General features: G+C 34.6%; 1 protein-coding gene across 1 annotated transcript in view; it reads right to left on the bottom strand.

Moving 5' to 3' along the window:
• Positions 1 to 21,983, bottom strand: part of Dyrk3 (Dual-specificity tyrosine phosphorylation-regulated kinase 3) — a 220,202-nt gene that overhangs the window by 33,266 nt on the left and 164,953 nt on the right. The gene's annotated exons all lie outside the window — the stretch shown is intronic.

Raw genomic sequence — 21,983 nt, 5'->3', positions numbered from 1 at the left:
AACAAAAAATTATGTAAAAATAAGGAGCACTTAGCCACCCACCGGCAATCTCGTGTTACGGACAGAATTAAAAAACACAAATAAACGCATTTTTGTTCGTAACCACGTTCAAAATTACATTTTGTTTATTCAACGAAAACATTTAACATTTATAAAAGGTGGTGGAACTCTTGCGGTTCAAGTGCGGCGACACCGACACGTGTTTCTGTTTGAACCGTGTGATAAGGCACGTATACTAAACTTGTTTAAAGCGTTCTAACTTAGTTTTATATGGTAAAGTATTTACTGTGAAAACGTACAAATTAAGGCGTTAAATCGTATGTCTTGACTATAGCTGTACATGCCAAAGTGCTTATCTATTGCCATAGATTAGTAAATATATCTCACCGGCTTATAATTGAAGGAAGCCACAAATGGCAGACTGTTTTCCCATTACGTCTCCGACTGTCATGGTGTAAAAGGTGCAAAAACAACACGAATTCGAAGAAGAAGTGCGAAGAAATATCGTTTCATTCGTAAATGCTTTAAAAACTACATATTTTAATATTTTTCGAACACGAAAATAGATGACAGTGACAATTTCAAGTGTCAAAACAAGTTACATTTTCTTGTTAGGTGTGAGTAATCTTGACTAATCTATGTCTATTGTATTCAATGCTTGTAGTATAACTGACCAACAATCCTATGGCGATACTATCTTCATGACACGATGGCACCGGGTTTGATCCCAGTCCTGACACCTTAATTATTTTTTTACGTCTCTATTAGAATCCTCGTATGAGATTATTAGTATTGAAAGAATTATTTATTATCAATTTAGCAAATGACAACAATAACCCGTACAGTGTACACATAATGCATAGACATGCCACCAAAACGTACTCGCGTAATAAACGTCATATTGGTTACAACGTTAATAATTTTCTGTTCTCCCAATCAACACGGTCCTCGTACTATACAAATGAGATTCAAATTACACTTGACAGATATCAAGCAGCAGTGATTGTTTCATTGCTGTTATAAGGGTGCCTTTCCACAAGAGATGTGCGAGGTCGACGCTAAGGACAGCGAATAAAATGTGCTATGAATATATTTAGATACACAATACACGAGTTAATTCCTTAGCGCGCCTCCGTAGCGCAACCCTTATAAAATATAGCTTAGTCTCGCACATATCTGGTGGACAGAAGACAACCTAAATTTAAACTAATAAACTAAATTTTTTTTATTTAAAATAAGTACATTTTAAACAGAATTAATAAACGCAAACTCACTTCCATCGTTTGGCTGTTTTCTTTACGCAAAAGAATCGATAACCAAAACACCATAACACACATGTATTCCATAAAACAATCTTTTGCATTTTTTTACTGTACCCTTGTCCCATTTCAATTTTACGATAGGTTAATAAATCACAAATTCAATATAATACCTACTTTCAGATCTTTGTGTGAAAAAATAAGGTTAATACGGAGAAAATCCGCGAATTACGACTCAGTAACGACCGGCGCTCGGATATCGAGAATGTTTATTCATTTCCAATTTTGGTTGCAGATAATGAAATCTGTAATAAAATACGCTATAAATACATGCCCTCACAATTTAAACTTTGAAAGGTTAAATCCGTCAGCCATATTGGCGTAAGTTACATGAATGACTAATAAATGTTATTATTTACATAAAACATGATATCTCTTAAAATGAGTTTGAGCGTAATCAATGTTAGTAATTCCTTATTTTCATTTGGGTTAGTGAAACAACAAAACTTTGATACTCTTTTCATATCCCTAACTTTAGATTATTCGACTTTTTTTGCGAATTTAAACCCTTTCAATTTAAAGGACTGAATTTTTGAAAAACAACCTGATTCAATGAAAAGTTATGCTGACAAAGATGACAAATTTGAATGCAGATTTTATGCATTAAGTTCTATACTTCTGTTGAAGAAATCACCTATTTCACTAATTAAAAACAAATTTAACAAATTCAATAGACAACTTCATAAGAACATGTTAAAAGATGCAACAAATATTTTAACATTAATTCTCGGTATCTCTCGAATCACTTACTAATAACCCGCTTATATCCACGACAAGATATTGACACATTTCCTCGTCTGTGTATCACACGCTACAAAAATCCGCGTCCCAGTTGTAACTCCTTTGTTAGTCGATAAAACAGTAACAAAATGTAAATAACGTTTAAAGAAGTGCGTGCAGTTATAAAAGATGTAATGTGATTGAATGGGGGCGCGCATCGTTTACTTCCAACTCTGTTGCCTCGAATTTGATACCGATTGAATCATCCTTAGGGTTGTCGTGCTGGATAAGTGGATATTATGAAATTCCATATTACACGAATGAATCAAATATAAGTGATTATAACATAAGTGTTACTTTGTTAACTCGTATGTATATGATGCTAAATGTTATGATGTATGTTATATGTGATGAGTCATATCATTTCATATCATATGAAGGTAAAACATAAAAAAATATTAGCGACGAATAGATAAACCTCTATCTGTGGGAAGTCGGTTAAAATACTTAAAAAAACATTTTGTACTAGTTAGCTAAGCTGGTTTTAATGTATATCGTGCAACAATACTAGAATTTATAGGATTCGATTTAACTCTGTATAAACTTACGGCGATGCTGTCAAATTGATTTCAATCGAGCTCACGTCGATATAAGAAGAATATGTGTATGCTACCTTACTTCCGATAATATTGAAATTATAAATCCTTAATAAAATGACAGCTAAATACCTTAAAAGATAAATTATCTAGCTATCTATTCGTTTGTCCGTTATACAATCAAACCTAATGGTAAATACTCTACAATAACAAGTAAAACGTTAAGTTTTATTAATGAATTTGAAAGGCACACAGGAAACCACATTTCCTGATATAAAAACAGACGAAAACTAAACAGTTATAATATTATATTTGTTATGAATACTGAACTGTACTTCTATGCTTTAAAATATTTGTATACTGAATAACAAAAAGTTATTTTTATAATATTGTCTATTGAACACACTTTTATGTTACGAAATTGACGACGTTGAATATCTAAAGAGTCTACTTTTTACCTTAAATCTAGATTTTTTTTTCAAAATAAGTAACAACCGCGCATGAGGCTTCTCTCTGTGCATTTTTGTGCAAGCATTTTTCTACGTTTCCCGCTCATATTTTATAGAAAAAGAGTGAGAGGTAAACAGAAGTGTGACAATTTTTTTGACAAACAAGTTAATACTCATGAATTTCTACGAATGTCAACATCTTACTCTCACATACCAAAACTTCTACATACAATTTAAGACCCATTTATAAATTCAGACGTTAAACGGATCATAAAACGAGTAACACGTAACGGCTCGATTAACAATCACGAATAAAAAATATGTTAAGTGACCCAAAAACTCCGTTTTGGTATCTAATTTTGGTTTTTGGGTTTAAAAACATTTGTATATGAAGAAAGGTAATGTTAAACAATTTTGACATTTATTTATACAGCATGCTTCAAATAAAAAAAAGACATGAAAGTGAAAAAACGTTTTTTTTTGTTTTTGTGAACCTCCTATCTCAAAAAACATACAATTAATATAAAATAATAACAATTCTTAGTATTAAAAAAGAACAAAGACTGTGTTATTTTATAATAACAAAAGTGTCAAGTTAAAATAAATTTATACAGGCAGCTGCGTTAGAAGCGCTGAATAGTTATTTTGGTTAAGACTATTCAACTAATTAGTGATAACATCAAAGACGGAACGGAGTCAACGGAGCGAATAATTGAACCGTCAAGAACTGAACCGAATTCTAAAACTATACACGTATTCGTGTATCTAAGTATGTGTAGAGACAACAAAAAAATCTAAAAGGTACAACATTATAAGTCAATATCAGTTACATCACTATTAAACCTACTTTGTTTTATAGGATTAGTGCTGTACTATACAATGTTCTGATTCTTTAAATATAGCACATATACATACATATATTACATGACGCTTACTATTTCTCATCATCAACTTATTACTGTCTCACTACTGGGCACGGGCCTCCTCTCAGAATGAGAAGGATTGGGGCATTGTCCACGTCGCTAGCCAAGAGCGAATTGGTAGATTCTTTATAAGGGATTGAAATGCATCTATGAACAATTAATTAATTTGTGAACATCACAGATTACGTAACGGTTTTATAATATAGCATAGAAAGTAAAAAGAATTACAAAAGTGCCATGTTTTTTGCCGACGCTACAAACCACTACCATAAGCGTAGACAGTACACTTCCTAAAAATAATCGCCTTTCGTCTGTAGAATAAAAAACGAGTAATTTTAAAATGTACCATATGTGACGCTAGGCCATAACCGCTCGTATTACGTGCACATATGACCAAAAACGGCATGATGTCGATTAAGATAGACTTTTCAGTTTAGTATGCGTACGACCGGCGGCGGCTCTTCCGCTCCCCACATGCACCGCACAATGATATACTTAGAGTAGGATGGCCAGGTTTTGTGAGTACAAAGGACATTTCTACATTTGAGAACGTTGCCGTTTTTACGTTATGAAAGCCGCTAATTAGCATTTAGTCCAGATTTAACTAGTTACTTCTTGCTACCTCTAGACATCTGGAAATGATACCAATACTGACGTAAATAATATCTGAAGACGAATATAAGGAGATGTTTGTATTTTCTAGGCATAAATTTAAACGTCTCATCTACATATAGCATTTAAGTTCTTATCCTACATAGAGTATTTAAGTACAATCACAATGCAGCTTGCACCGTTACAGAGTAAAAAATAATAAAAATATTGTAAAGGAATCAACCACTTCTATTTTTTTTTTTTTTTGGGTATTTGGTCACCCTATTCAAGTTCAAAACGATATGAAAAATGTAGACGAGAGTGAATTAATGGCAACCCTATGGGGCGCTAGAACCATAATGAAGACGTTCTTATGGAGGGTGCGACCACAATTGGTCGTAATGTACTTCAATAGGTCTTTATCGACGGGGATGGAGAACTGCAATCGCTTAAGTGATGAAACTTGAGATATTTTATTTACAGCGGCAACACCGCCACACCTATTTCTACCTAATAACAGCAGTGTTAGGCGCTGCTGTGTTCCGGTTTGAAGGGTGTGGTAAGGGAGACAGACTTTTCCGAGGCGTTCCAGCTTAGTCCTCAGGGGTAGCGGCGCATCTGTGGCCGACCTCAGGTAGGAATATCTAATCCTATCTGGGGTTGATTACTAATGTCCATGGGCGGCAGTAGCCACTTACCATCAGGTGGACTGCATGCTCGTCTGCTACTCCTATAATATAAAAAAAACAGTGTTAAACGCTTCTGTGTTCTGGTTTCAAGGGTGTGGTAAGGAAAACATACTTTTACGAGGCATTCCAGCTTAGTGCCTCAGGAGTAGCGGCGATCTTATGGCCGACCTCAGATAGGAATCTAATCTAATCGGATTACATAGGTCAAGTAGGACGTCGGAGTTGATTACAACTACGTTGATTAATTTATTTTTTGCATCTTCTTACATTTTGATAAGAAAAATACTCACACTTAGATAGTAAAACATATCATAAACTTCAAATAGGACCTGCTTAACATTTTTTGGAAGTTATTAAAAGATATCAAAACACTGTCTCAGCTAACACAAACTTCAGCATATTCCGTGTCCCGCCCAAGACTCGAGACGCCGCATACAATTTCGCTAAACCGTTAAACTTAATTACGAACTTGAGGATAAAAGAGCAGCGACCAGTTACGACGTGGCTTCGTTGCACGAACGCTGCAAATGAACGGTCGCTTTTGCTGATCATTCCGAATATTATTTTTGACTTCATTAGTGGTTAACTAAATAGTAGTTAACTAAATTCGACTCCCAGCATTTTTGTTACCGTAGGCGACTCTTACTTTTTTATAATACTGAAGTAGCTAATGAGCATGCAGTCCACTGATGGTAAATGGCTATGGCCGCCCATGGATATTTGTAATTAACCGCAGATAAGATAAGAGACCTGAGGACGGCTACAGATGCGTTGCTATCTCTGAGATCTAAGTTGAAATGCCTCGGAGAATGTGTCTTTTACCACAATCTTCAAACCAGAAGACCATTTTTTGACACTACCTCTAAGCTGAAACAGGTCTTTAGGTAGTGCCACCGGAGTGGGATACCACCTACATAGTTATATTTAATCATGATGTAGTAATAGGTACGTATAGTAATGATTTCATATTATTAACACTCGTTACAAATTTTCAACAATTTAGACAAAGAATCATCAGACATTTCAATTTCCTGTTTGTAACATGCCGCTTAGGGCTCACACATTAAATAAGCGAACGAGTGAATGATAGAACGAATGAATATAAACGGTCAGCCGGTCATCACCGGTGGTGACGGTACCGGAAAACGTTACAGTTACCGACCGATTCCAGCAAAATGAACGGATTCACACGCGAATGGAAATCCGCGAAACTAATACAATTAATCTCTCGCAGCGAACATTCGACATTTACATACATTAGGAGTACGTGTTTGTAATTTATTAGTAACTTCGGTGCAAGTGATATTTTAGTGTCGTAACTCCTCAAGCTACACTAGGAGTCCGAAATTTGAATACTCTCTCTTATTTTACCTATACTAGTCTTATTTTCTGAAGCTGTACGTAATACAAATTAATTATAACCTATCCTTACAGAGAAAGAAAATATTGCAAGGCAATCTAGAGCCTTATGTACCGTCCACATTTTCCTAATGTGTGAAGTATGTAAAAGAAACTAAAAACCAAATAAAAAATTCTTTTATTACTGACTGATAAACAATTTGTAAAAAATAAATTTAAAACACTTTTGATAATGATCTGTTATAATGATGATTTGATCTGTTATGCTTCTGTACCACGAACAATAATTTATGAACAATGATGAACCACGAACAATGAACACCTATTTCTAATGGTGACAAAACAGCCACGTAAGTCACATCACAATTATTATTATCATATTCAATCGTAATACATTCACCTAATATTAATCATCCTACACATCAACAGACGCTCGGACTACAACACCTACGGTCATTACTTGTTAATTTTCCTGTCCGCTTCACAGGAACACAAGATACATCAAAATTGTGAAAACTGGCGACGTGTTGTATGACGACATCCGCACAGTTCGCTGAAAGAGCTGAATCTCTGCGAGGTTTATGCAAGATAGTGCAATGCCCTATTAAAACAAGTACACATATTTTAATCAAAAACACGATGAAGCCAGTATCGGGGAGGTTCCCTGCACCTATTTCTATCATGAAGGACTTCTACACTCCCGTTTGCCTCAAATGTGCTCTGAATTCAGGCTCTCTGCACTTATTAACGAAATATATACGAGTATATTCCACGACTCAAAAACAACGCGAAAAAAGCTTACCGCACATTTCTGCAAATGAATTACAGAACAATATCTCACTTTATTGATATTTTATATTAGTTATTTGGTCTATATACTTTATACTATGGTTATGCTTTATATTATCAAATTACTGCTACTATGCCTAGGGTGTGGGTCATCCGCAATGTTGGCGGTCAGGCGATTATCTTAGTTCTTAAAAGTTGCAATGCTTCAGGTAAAACCTGTGCTATTTGGGCTTGGTTACAGATATCTATGGGCAGCAGTGAGCCCATCTGGTGGACTACAAGCTCATCTACTATTTCAATTAAAAAAAATGTGAGCCGTCACGGGACGCCTGGCAGATGTGAAACATCGACATTATTTTGTAAAAGTAATATGCAGAAAACAACATATTGTGATAGGAATTATAGCTAGTTATTTCAATATATTACTAAAATCCTAAATTATAAGTATCAATAATGAATGTTTCACAATAAATGCCACTATGATTAGAAAAAATAATTAATTTTTTAATGTTCATATAATCTATGGTTCATATTTATAACAAATAAGAAAAAACTTTCGTGCGCTGCACGCCATCAGCTGATTTTGAAATACAATTCTGTCAGTCTTAATAAATTTATTCTCTGATCAATTGTTTTAATGCATTAATTTCAATAAGAATGAAATTAAAATTAATTAATAATTTAAAAACATTGTACCTATGCAATGAAATTTATGTGAATTTTAATCTACCAAGATGGTAGATTTTACATTTGCTGGCGCTCAAAAGACACCAAATATACGCGTGCTTAATGCACAGATAAATGCATACTTTAATTATAAAAATTTAATTAACTTACTGATGACTTGATGGTGTGTCATAGTGTGATTTTGCTTTCTTTGCAGGAGGCTGATCACTTTCACTCTCTAAATTATCACGGTCAGACATTTTATTATCAGAAAAATAATTTGTTTTCAAGCATTTATCTATAACCTGAAGATACGCCGCAAGCTGACAAAACTTGAAACATACAAAATACGTCAAGTGGTGTAAAACGAGTTAAAACGACTCCAGTCGCTCTCGCGCGGCGTAGTAATACACACGAATGTCACTGAACACCTTAAACGTCATTATTATGAATTTTAAGCCTCAAAATGCCTTCTTGTGCAATGCGTAAATGCAAAAATTATGCTCGAAAAAGAAACAAGCTTCATGGAATCACCTATCACACGTAAATGAAGAGAAATTATTAAATTTTGTTTATTTTTCGTGTTCGATCCGCCATGGTTACGTGAGTAACCAGAAAGAGACAAAGTATGTTTTTGTCAATGAAAGTGATAAAGACGCAAAATGCATGGTCATAGATCAACAGAACAGAAGTGACATTTTATTGAAGCTCACGATGTTCATATGTCGTATGTTATAGTTTAAGATCCCACTGCTTAATTTTTATATTAGTGTGTTTTTAGTCAAAATATAACTTTCTATAGTTTATTTTAATAAAATAAAATCGATATATGGGAAATTCAGTATCCTTATCTCTAAATTTTCTTCGATACCTGTGGTAAATAATAAAAAATATTACCATAAAATTTGTATAGGATAGTATACGGTATTTTAAAATTTCTTTAAATGAATAAATTAACCTAAACATAATTTAATAAACAATCTTTGTATAGGCAGAAATTAATCCTCAAAAAGACCACGGTAAGATTAGAATCTTATATATAAAATTCGCATGTCACGATGTTAGTTACTGTACTCCTGCGAAACGGCTTTACTGATTTTCATCAAAATTTATATGCATATTCAGTAAGTCTGAAAATTGGCTACTAGTACATTTATAAAATGTACACAACTTTGCAATTAATGGTCGTGTGTAAAATAAAACTGAAAATAATAAACATAAATTAGTAAAGATACTTCGCCGCCTTGAAATTAAATGAAGCCACAAACGGGTTATTAGTAAGTTCTTTTATATCACGGCGTGCGTAAATGGACGTTTTACGCACGCTTCGCGTGCGCAAAACCCCCATTTCCGACCCCGTAATATAAAATTTTATACAACACGCGGACGAAAAATGTTTTTCTGACTCGTGTGATTGCAGTCCTCGCCTGCGGCTCGGCCTGCAAACTCACACTTGTCAGAAAAAAATTTTTCGTCCTCGTATTGTAATGTACTATTTTTGAATTCTTGACAAATAAAAACATTTTTAGAGAAAATTTACAAATAAATAACTAATACTGCGTAATTTACATAATAAATAAATAATTATTTCAAATATTTTAGGGATATTTTAGCACGGAGACGTGGCAAAACTTTTTTACGCAACTATTTCAATTCTCAAAACTGGGTACATTTTCTTGTTAGGAGTGAGTAATATTTACTAATCTATGATAATAAATATAAACAATTTTTAAACCGTATATTTTAAACCAGTCGATACATCTGTATAGATACATTCTTTCAAATTATATATTTATATAATAATAATTTATTTAGTTAAACTGTACTATAACATTTCTACGTAAACGATATACTAAAACTATTATCGACAGTTTTGGACATTTTTTACCTTCTGTTCCATTATTTCATTGTCTGTGACAAGCATGCGGATCAATGAGAAAGCCACCATACGTCCCGTTTTTAACGGGACAGTCCCTTTTTTCGATGCTTCGTGCCGTCTCCGAAATGAACCGTTGCCATTGTCAATTATGTAACAGTAAATATTATAATTGTGAAAAAAAAACATGGGGTGCTCCATTTATCAGTTTTCATAAAGCGCCCCACATTTTTTGCATAATTATACTGTTAACTGTTCCTTAAATGATTCCTAGATTGAAAATTATTTTCTACTTTTTAGTTAATTTTATCATAAAAGCGTGTTTTTATTATTTTTAACTATATTTTTTTAAGTAAAAAGTATTTGACATAAAAAAATCGATGTCCCGTTTTGACTGAAGTAATCATTGGTCACTATATTACATGGTCAATATTTACGTTTGCGTACACTTGAAACGCAAGGTCAAACACTAGTTGTCTTTTTTTATCACATTGTTCTAATAGCTCTGTCCCTTATAGAACATTTGTCTATGTAGTTAAAGGTAAGCGTCGCCACGCCAGAAATCTTTTTTACGTGCGGCTATAGATGTTTCACATCAAAAATGCGAGAAAAAACACCAAAACAAAGAGGAATAACTAAATTCAATCTCATTAATTCTATTTGCATCCCGAGAATACTCTGTAGCAACTTCATCGGTCTTAAACATTCATCTAAATCGTGAAAAGACTCTGGTACAGAAATTGCACTGCAGTTAAAGAAAATATACTCTATGAAACTCTTGTACTTACTATAATTAAAGATCGCAATCATATTATTATGCATAGTATTTTTGACCGCATACATATGGAAATTCATAATTATGGAAAAAACTTAGGAATGTGATACTCGATATTTTAAGAAAAGACTAAATAAATGACTTAAATCAGGTGAGACTGAGACAAAACTGAGAAAATTCGAAAATACAATAATAAGAAACGCTACAGGAAAAAGTTTTTCGGCTTTGCGTGACAGTGACACAGCTTCGAATGAAATTCCTAAAAGTTGTTCTGAATTTTTCAATAAAAGAAAATAATTTAAATAAACCCTTTGGGTTTTCCTGTTACCTATGTTTATCAAATTAAACGATTTAAATGTAGAAGGTATCATTATCAACCCATTATTGTCCTACTGCTGGGCACAGGTCTCGTCTGTTAATGAGAAGGATTAGGCCATACGCTGGCCGAGTCCGTATTGGTAGACTTACATACCTTTGAGATTTTTTTTATAAATCTCTCAGGTATACAGGTTTCCTCACAATGTTTTCCTTCACCGTTTTAGCAAGTGATAATAATTTCTAATACGCACATAATTTCGAAAAATCAGAGGCGTGCCTGGGATTTGAACCAAGGACCCCTCGATCGAGAGGCCGAGTTTCTTAACCACTAGGCTATCACTGCTGCAGAAGGTATAAACTTTTTAATTTAGATTTAGAAAAATGTCATGTTAGAATAATATATTGTGAATCATAAGCAAGTAATTATTTGCTGTATGAATATTTGTAACACTAAAATAATAAGTATCCTTAGATAATGAATAGATAAATTACAGGTTTAATTTTATATACGGCTGGTGTCGCATATAGAACCTAATCGGCAATAATTTATTACACAATTACATACATTTTACGACCACTATAATACGTCGGATCAAATACATTCGCGGGCCGAATGTATTTTAGTGTTAATATTAGCATTAATATCATGACCTGCATCAATGTGACGACACCGCTATTTATATAACCCGTGTCTATTCTCTACGAGCCTGCTATGAAGCTTTGTGCTAACATTAACACTAAAATGCTCACTGTGTAATAATGTTGATTGATTAATCAGCACTACAATGCGGTTGGCTATTTTTTGAATATATCGAATATGAAAGTCGCATGATACTATAAATGTTTTTATAAAAAAAGTTTAAGTATTTGAATGCAGTGACGCCACCACATTTATTGTGATATGGTTCTAACTTGACGGGTTTTAACAGTTTTAGCTTTTATGTATGAGGGATGGACGAGTAATTCACGCCTTCTTCGAACCTATTTCATGCACATTACCGATGAACCTCAGCTGAGATTATGACTCATGTACCATGGATCTGAAATCATTCAGAGAGAGTTCTGTTCTATTTGGAACAACAGACAGATACCGCTTATTACGACTTTTCATAGACGGCACCACTTACCACAAAATGGACTCATGATACTCGTTAATTACATATATTACACAAAAAATCACGTTCATAGAGTCAAAGTCTGAGAGTCAAACAATAGTGGTAACGACCACCGACCATTAATGCGGGTAATTGGTGTGGTGAGAGCGTGACAGCGGCGTCGGTCGTAAATACATGACGAGATAAGAGAGTTTATACGATTGTTCATAACACACATTAACACGGGAGAGAGAATAGAAATACTTGTTTTACGAGTAAAAAATAGACTTTAAAGATAATATGAGGAAAAATGTATAGGGTTCTTGCGTTAACATTGAAAAAAAATATATGAGACCTACGTAAATAAATTACATAGGATTTCCAATTAGGTAGACCAAAACTGCTTAAAAAATTAAAATGCTATATTGGCCAAGTTGGCAAAATAAAACTTAATGGCTTACTATTTCGGAACGCTACATTCATAAAACCAAGCATCGTCTGAAAGTGAGTGCCTACTCACTCAAGTGTAAATTGTACTTTAATTTACACGAGGTGTTGTATTCCTTAGTTTGACAAACACCGCACAATCATTACCTCACGATAACCCAAAAATCGCGTCATGACTTCATGAGCCGGTCACAGGCACAACAGACAACGTAACACGCCAAAGCGCACGTGCCGCCACCTAGCGGCGGCTACGTTCTGTTTACACGTCGGCCATCGCCCGTGCAGATGGGTGTACGGTGACGTGCGAACTATAAATAATGTATTGACCCACTTACGTGCAAAAGCACAACGCTCGCACCGCGGACGCGCCCCAACCCATTGTAATGGGCGTTTGTCAAAATATTTATTCGCGCACTGTCAAATGTGCTTAGCGTTGCGTAAGAGGGATTATTTTTCTTGCAATGTACGTGTTTTCGGTCGTGCACGTATTTCGGAATGGGAACGTACGGGATAATCTTGCAAATCTATTTAAAGGTTCTTCATAGTTCTCTTCGTGGTTTGAGAAAAGTAGTATCACCGCGAGATGACATGATGATGACAGATTGGCGAATGATAAGCTAAAAGAAATTGATATAACAAACGAGCGCGTAGTCCTACTTAGTGTAAATAGTCAGTCGTGGCAACCCCAATTAGTTTTGTTATTTTACCTGTGGTTTGAGAACTAAGTTGCACCTCTCGTACGAAAGTTTACCACACACTTGAAAGCACAGGACTTACTGCTGTTTACGAGTTTTACTTACTTGAAAAATTCTACCCTTAAAATCTAAACATCTCCAGTTATTTCAAGAAGCAGACCTTCACCTACAAAAGTCTTAGTTACGCCAACAGTGACGTATGCCCACACCCACAGCAAACATCCCATACACAGCCCAGCCCCATTACGAGATAACTTTGCAATACGTTAATGGATCACTTCTTTGTAAGTCAACCGGCCCACCGGCGACCCACTTCGGTTCACGTAATTCGCTTTACTCTGACGATTCTCGAGTGCCGGGACATTCCGAGAATGTGTTCTTCCGTATCCAATTGTATTACGACGAAATTTACTTTAAAACTATTTCAATTTGGCGCGGATTCTTCGCTTAATAGGGTCATCGTAATGTCACTATTAAGACTGGAGGGAGTTGCGACTCTTCATTAAGTCAAATTATACTTTCTAACATTTCTATTATCTTCGCGGTATGTGATATTTTTTGTTTAAGGTAAAATATTATTCTTTATATACCTAACCAAAGTCGCAAAAACAAAAACAAATCATAATTTTCGTTTTTCTCCACGAGGGCACCTATTTACAGTATTTACCCTCTCTATAATATAGAAAAAAAAAACATAAACCAATTTCAACGTGTCTTCACGGAACTCTTAAGGACCCTACAGGGACTGCTTAGGAAGAAGAATTATTAATTAGGATTTCTCGACCGCAACCTTACAAATTGATTAGCCCTGTATGAAGTTTGACACTTATCCATACACACAACACATCCATACACGCACCACACAATCACAACCACACCTCCGCGCACGCAATACCACAGCACTCGAAACTTGGCTAATGTAATAACACTAATAACGGTGGCAGTCATAATCCCACACTTGAACTTCAGACGCACACCATTATCTCACCGTTGGATCTTTACACTGAACATCCGTCCATCCAGAGACCTGACGATAATCCCGGGATCGGACGCATCAAAGCCCTATTGTACATACAGTCGGGTGAAGTGGTATTGATCAAACTCGAATGCGATTTCGTCATTCGATAATTGCGTTTAATATTTCAACGGCAAGCGAAATTATGTAAGTAACGCCATTTGCCAGTTACTTCGTACATGTAAATCATAATATAGGTACATTAAACCCTTATTTTCCTCCTTAAGATTGGTTTACGGTGAAATAGGTGTTTCATTATGTCTACTCTGAAAGCCAAATAGTTACATAGCTTGCTGCAAATTTTAATACCACCTTTCATATTACCTCCTTAGGATTGAAATATCAATAAAATCTTCCTTAGGCTGTTAGATTCATTTCCGCTGAAGCACGGTAGCTTAAATGTAATTTTGCTACTGGCGCTCACCCATCGAACTTCCAACCGCGTTCTTTTCTTAAATCTGTAGACCATATCTACACAAGCCGAAGGGATATGGCAGCTTCATCGTCGCGTGATGATAATTATTAACACATGTTTTAACGGTAAAAATCAGATTTATAGGCGCTATTACGGAAGGTTCTACATTGCTATCTAAAGGCATAAGGCTATCAATATGTATGGGAGATCTAGTCTACATATTCATGACTTTGCTGAGAGTGTAATATATTATGCGGAATGGGATGAACCTTCAAGACGGTGGGATGAAATAACATTTGCATTGGGAAACTAACGCCATATTACAGTTATATTATATTAGTGTAATCATAGATATTTTCTTGCAGCTTTTTGCATATTTATGCAAGAACACAAAATATTCAAAAATTGCGCATGAGTGATAGACCCCAAGCGTTCAATAATCCTCTAAAAGAACAGATAGTTATTTTTTTAAGAAACCGGCATCAACTTGTAGTAATTCCTGCAGACGAATCGAACAAACGTAAACACAACTAATCTTAACATCTAAGTCTATCAAATCAACTTACTAATATCCCATTATTGCATTGGACTTTTAAACAGTCCTCTATGGAACGTCCACTATTTTTAACTATTAATATCATCTTGTTAGATTAGTAGTGTGGTAAGGGAAACATACTTTTCCGAGGCATTCCAGCTTAGTCCTCAGGGGTAGCAGCGCATCTGTGGCCGACCTCAGGTAGGAATATCTCATCATATCTGGCGTTGATTACAGATGTCCATGGGCGGCAGTAGCCACTTACCATCAGGTGGACTGCATGCTCGTCTGCTACTCCTATATTAAAAATAAATAAACGGATTATGACTGTATAATCATCCAGACTAGTCACGGTATACCAGCGTCAGGCGTGCAACGGCGCGAACATAAAATTCGTCATCGTTTCTAATGACTAAACGTTTTAGAAACTTACTATTACAGTTTTATTTAGAGACAACGCGCTCATTTCAGTGAATGGGCAATTTTATGGACTTCTTAACGTAAAATTAAGTAGTCTTAGCTGGTACCAGTGGCAACTGCTCTCTCTTTCATTAAATTCTAGTTAATTAATTTAGATACTCACGTTGCTATTACATTTAATATTATGATGCAATAAAATTACTATTAAAATACTATAAAATTCAAGTCTTGTACATTATAATATAATTTTAAGATCAGATCAGACGTTTAGAAATGAATGTCTAAAAAAATATTGAAATGTTGAAATTGAAAATGGTATAAATTTTGAAATGGCACACAATAGAAAGATATATATATATATAAACATACCTCACGGAAATTTATTAAATCGATAGGTTTTAATATTTAAAAGATTAACCTTTAAAAAATTTGTATTTCTTTATTTTAGTTACGATTTGATAGTTAAAAGTATTGTTAGTGGCTACAAAAATGAGTCAGGATTATTTATAAAGAAGATAAAAAACTACTATTAACACCCGGAAAACAATAAAGTAAACACCTTAAATTTGAAGATCACAATATGTTTAATGAATTATGCTGTCGAAATAATTCCACTGAAGGGCGCACGAAAATCCATCGGAAAATGTAATAAAAACATGAGCCAAGTTCGTTTCAAGGAACATGTATAGCCGAAAAAATAATCGAGGTTTAAGGGAAAACAAAACAAAACTGCACTAAAATATCAAATAAAATATGAAGTAATTAACTTATTTTTTGTTTTTATAAAATAAGAGTAGCAGATGATCATGCAATTCATCTAATAGTAAGTGCAACTGCCGCTTATGGACATGTGTTATCCACCCCAGATAAGATTAGGTTCATACTATAGGTCGACCAGAGATGCTAACCCTAAGGACTAAGTCGGAATGCCTCGGATAATTATGTCTTACCTTACTATAACTTTCAAAACTGAGCACAGCAGCGCTTAACACTGCTGTTATAAGGTAGAAATAAGTGTAGCGATCGTCCCTGCGATATCGAACCACAAAGGATTCTACCAATAAACAATAACTTATCATTGACAGAACTTGGCTTGACGCACTACACGACAGTCGAGATTGCGGTAACATCAAATAACACAAAAACATCGTAAAATTACACAATTCTAATTCTCATTGGAGCGAGCCCAAATGTCGTTTAGACAAAGAGGAAAAATTATTTTATTTGCCCATAAATCATTTTATTTGTGCGATTAAATTGGTAGCACGTAACACACCCATTACCCACATTAACAAGATTTTTCGGTTAACGTAAAATTATTATGAGCTTGAGTGTTTTTTTCCTCAACTAATTACCTTTTAACATCCAAATTAAAGTTTAAATTTTGTATGCAGAATCTTTCTACTCTACTTGCATTCACATTTATGTGCACAAGTTCTAAACATTTTTCAAGTCCATATGCTAATTTGCATAACCAAAAATCTGATTAATTATGATTTGGCCAATCTTGACAATAGCTTTACCAATTTTGATTGGGTTTACATAAAAAGTACAATTATACGATGAAACTTACACACTTTCATTTATGTGACAAATAAAATACTTCAAACCTAAAAAATGTTTCGCTCGTAACCACAGTAATAACAATATAAAATTACTCTTAAACTATTGTCATTAAGTTTTTACATTTGTCGCACACGCTAAATGGACAATGATAGGATCAGTGCACAGTTTCACGCTTTCACTGTAGAAAGTGTACCGATGTTAGTACTCTTACACCAAATAATCATGTTATTATTACTATAATTTTTAACTCCAACATGAAATTGAACTCTTGAATGAGTTATCGCCTGTTTAAGTAATGATATGTATGGGGCAGCGGTGGAAATACAGGGTTTACGAGCCAAGAGATCCAGGTGCGGTCCCCGGCAAGGCAGATATGTTTCAGATCTCTGTCAATTATGAGAGGCCAATACCTAACAGTGGCGATCAAAATATTGGTTTGAAATAAAGAGATATCCGGGTGAGGCAGATGTCTTTCAGATTTTCTTATTTCGTCAGACTTCTGCCCACCAATAGCATATAAGAATTTCAGCTAAATAAGCATCTCGTATGCATTTTGTATTAAGTAAAACAGTATTTAAAAAACGGAGATAAAGCTTTACTTCAATTCATAAAACGAAAATACTTAGCAACTTTGTTCCATTAGTGAAATCTTTGTTCCTTTTTACATCCTTTGTAACTAAAAGCTTGCGGTCTAGATTATGAGCGAGAAAACGATTCAAGTTTAGCTTATTACCCTCCCCGGTCTCACTGTGAGCCTAGCTGTTGAGGAAATTTCCAAACAATTTTCAAGCATTCAAAAGAGTGCCTATTGTTACTTTTATCATTTCATGTTTCTCGGTTGTAAGGCTTCACTTTCTTTACTTCATTGATATTTTTTTTAAAAGGAAAATAGGCAGTATTTTAATTCACAGTTACTACGTACTATAGAAATATTGAAACACTATTTTGTAGTTTTTGCACATAAAAACTGCACATATCGCTCGCTGCTTTGCAAGAATAATGGCACAAGTAAAAAAGGTAATTTTCCAGGAGCGCCAGTTTAAAATTAAAAAATGTTTTTGTTTCGATATATTTTATTTAAATGAGAATTAAAATAATGATAAAAACAATTATAAATAGTTATTTATATGCCCACAGTACTGTTAGGACACATTAAAATAGGAAATATTTTTAATAGTTTTTACCGATAAAATAATATGGAATGCTTTAGAAAGTATTAATCACGTTATACAATTTTTCTTAAGTGCATTTGTTTTTTTATAATGCTTAGTAATATATATGTAAATAACATGAATATTGTAAACAAATAAATAGATGATGTACAGGGAGAAATATTTTACGAACCCGAATCCCCAAGTTAAGAAACATGAAGTACGGTCGACACTAAGTACCGTTAACCGTAACTGAACATGATCATTTCGGTTAACATGTTGTTATAACATTTTATCTTTATCGAATAGTTTCACACGGTTTAAAATGGTCTGAAAATTCAGTAGGTCTTATCTCGACCAATTTTACTAGTACTCAATGGCATGCGCATGGCAAGGATTCGGTTGTAGTGTCCTATCAATTACCAAGAATTAAACTCTAGCAATTGGACACTAGTATGCCATTGCTATTTTATTTATTAACAGCAGTAATATCTTAGTGGTTAAGAAACTCGGCCTCTCGACCAAGGGGTCTAAGGTTTAAATCCCTGGCACGTACATCTGATTTTCCAAAGTTATGTGCCTATTAGAAATTAATTATCACTTGCTTAAAACGTTAAAGGAAAACATCGTTAGGAAACCTGCACACCTGAGAGTTTTATAAAAAAATCTAAAAGGTATGTGAATGTGAAGTCTACCAATACGCACTTGGCTAGAGCGTTGGACTATGGCGAGAAGAATTAGGAATTACTCTTAGAGGAGCCTGGGCCCAGCAGTGGGACAATAATGGGTTCATGATGATGATGATCCCATTGCTGGTATTGACGTTGTATATAACACGCGGGTTATATTTCTGATAACTACGGCAACAGAGTTTTGTTAAAGTAGAAAATTTATCTTAGAAATTCACAGTTCCTACCTACTGTTTTCAAACACACTTTTATTTTACAGGTAAATATTATAGTGGAACGCAATTTATTTTTGGTGTTGGTCCAAAAAGTAGAATCTAGGTGCATATTTCTTAGTGTTGCCAATAATACCATTTTCGATTTCTACAGGGAATTTTATATTTAGGTCTGAAAATAGTCCACAACTACATTCTTTATTTGAGAAACTAAGTTATTATGCCAAAAATCGACACGGAAGTATGAAGTCCTTTTTGGTTTACAAATTATAATTTTGTAAACGTTTTGGATAATCTCGACAAGGAAAAGCATACCGTAAAATGAAGAATGTATTTAAAAACATCGAGTTAACTTTGTAATATAAACATAACAGAGTTCAAAATAAACTGTTTTCGTATTTATGAGTTATGTTGATAAATTTAAGACTTCGGCATGGATCATATCACTATAATTAATGGGGTTTACAAGGTAAGGCCCGACCGCGTAAATAACTCTCTAACATTTCAATGATACACGTGGACTCTTTTTGATAATTACAAGAAATAAATAATTGGAAGGTGGTCGAACGGAACGTGGCCTGACTGCGAAGATGTCCTGACCTCAGGAGTCGCGACATATATATATATATATATATATATACTCCTGAGGTCTAAGTTATATATATATATATATATGGTCGATATTAGAAACATTGATTGTATATGTTCTTAGGCCCTGAACCACCAGCTAGACATGGTCATTAGTTACTTCAACTTTATAAAAAAGTCAGTTTAAAATAAATATCAATAAATACGACGGACTTTAAATGACGAAGTTCTCAATTTATTTCAATTTTGAATATACTTATTCAGTTTGACATTAATTGGACATATGGGTATCTGTGTATATATTTTTTTCTGAAAGAATGTAATTCCCATGTGGTTATATAAATAGGATATTAAAATTGTCGGGTTGGAAAATCTTCAATTTTTGTGCTTAATTTAACTGTTTTATTATGTATGTTATGTTTTATACTTTAAAAATTATAATTTTTCACGCAATTCGATAAATCCGAGGATTATAATGAAGCAATATGATTATTTTAATAAAACTCAATAATCATTTTACATTAGTCGAATAAAATGTTATGAAAATATTTTTGGCATATTGACAACCACGGTAGCCAGCCCGTCTCTGTTTAAATAGCCTATGGCTCAGTGGCACATGTATTGAATATTTATATGAGTAATGACTCATTACAGTAATATAAAGTAAGATTTGTAAATTCGATGATTTTTTTGGACCATTAAGGCCTGTATGCATGCAGGTCCTTGACACAAGACTAAAGTTGCAAACGTACTTGCAGTCTATATGACGGTACGTGATCAATGCACTCATGGACGTTTGAAAGCAATCCCATACAGAACAGGGGTTCTTGTTGAAGCCAATCACAAATGCGTAACCACTCCTGAGGACTAATGCCCGTTTTAAAGATTGGATAGATTAATTCAATTTTTTTTAATCCTACTATAGGCTGCAACGTTACCTGATATTAATTGAGATGCGGCCTTGGGTAAAACACGCTTGCCTAGAAGTAGCCTATTCACCCTTGACTTGAACAATCCCAGGTCGTATGTATCGGGAAACAACGAAGGCGGGAGTGTGTTCCATTCTTTGGCGGTTCGCAGCAGCAATGACTTGAAATAATTTACTTACCAAACCTCAAAATTGCACCATTTCTATTAGGCAAAAGTTGTCAAATGTTTGGTAGGCAAAACATTTGATAGAAGACGGTCACGATGGTATAGTGTTTAAGCAAGTGCATTGTATTTTTTTACCTACATGTACAATGCTCATTATTCGTGTTTATACCAACATATCCCTAACCGAACGTGAGTGATTGCATCCAATGACGTCAATACGAACCGCACTCGAGTGCACCCTACATAACCTGTGCACTTTCGATGCAGCTCCTCGATCTGGCAGTAAAACCGAATTGTACCGGCAAATATAGACAAGTCAGGAAATCGATCAAGTTTTGAGTTATGATTTATGAAAGCGCATATCTATATTACAATTTCACTTTCTAGATTCTACGTCACATTTAAAGCATGTTTCGTTGAACTTTAAGATTAACTAAAGGTGACGAAAGCCTTTGGTTCGACTCCGGAGGCACATCCGCCACGCCTATTTCTGTCTAGTAACAGCAGTTTTAAACTGTGATGTGTTCCGTTTTGAAGGGTGTTGTGAGGAAGACATTTTTATCCGAGGTGTCCCAACTTGTTTTTTTTTATAATATAGGAGTAGCAGACGAGCATGCAGTCCACCTGATGGTAAGTGGCTACTGCCGCCCATGGACATCTGTAATCAACCCCAGATAGAATTAGATATTCCTACCTGAGGTCGGCCACAGATGCGCCGCTACCCCTGAGGACTAAGCTGGAACGCCTCGGAAAAGTATGTCTCCCTTACCACACCCTTCAAACCGGAACACAGCAGCGCCTAACACTGCAGTTATTAGGTAGAAATAGATGTGGCGGTGGTGCCGCTGGAGTCGAACCACAAAGGATTCTACCATCTTTAATCCTTGGTCCTCATTAGGTCAGAACAATAAAGCTTATTTTGTGGAGTTAACTATTATGATTTTGTATATCATTTTTGATACAGAAATGAATATGGCTTTGTTGTTTTAAA

The sequence above is a fragment of the Epargyreus clarus genome, unplaced genomic scaffold, assembly GCF_041222505.1.
Source record: "Epargyreus clarus isolate Ecla_fem2 unplaced genomic scaffold, WU_Ecla_fem_2.2 ptg000031l, whole genome shotgun sequence".
NCBI lineage: Eukaryota > Metazoa > Arthropoda > Insecta > Lepidoptera > Hesperiidae > Epargyreus > Epargyreus clarus.
Note: the sequence above shows the minus strand (reverse complement) of the source record. Positions and strands in the feature narration are given on the sequence as shown.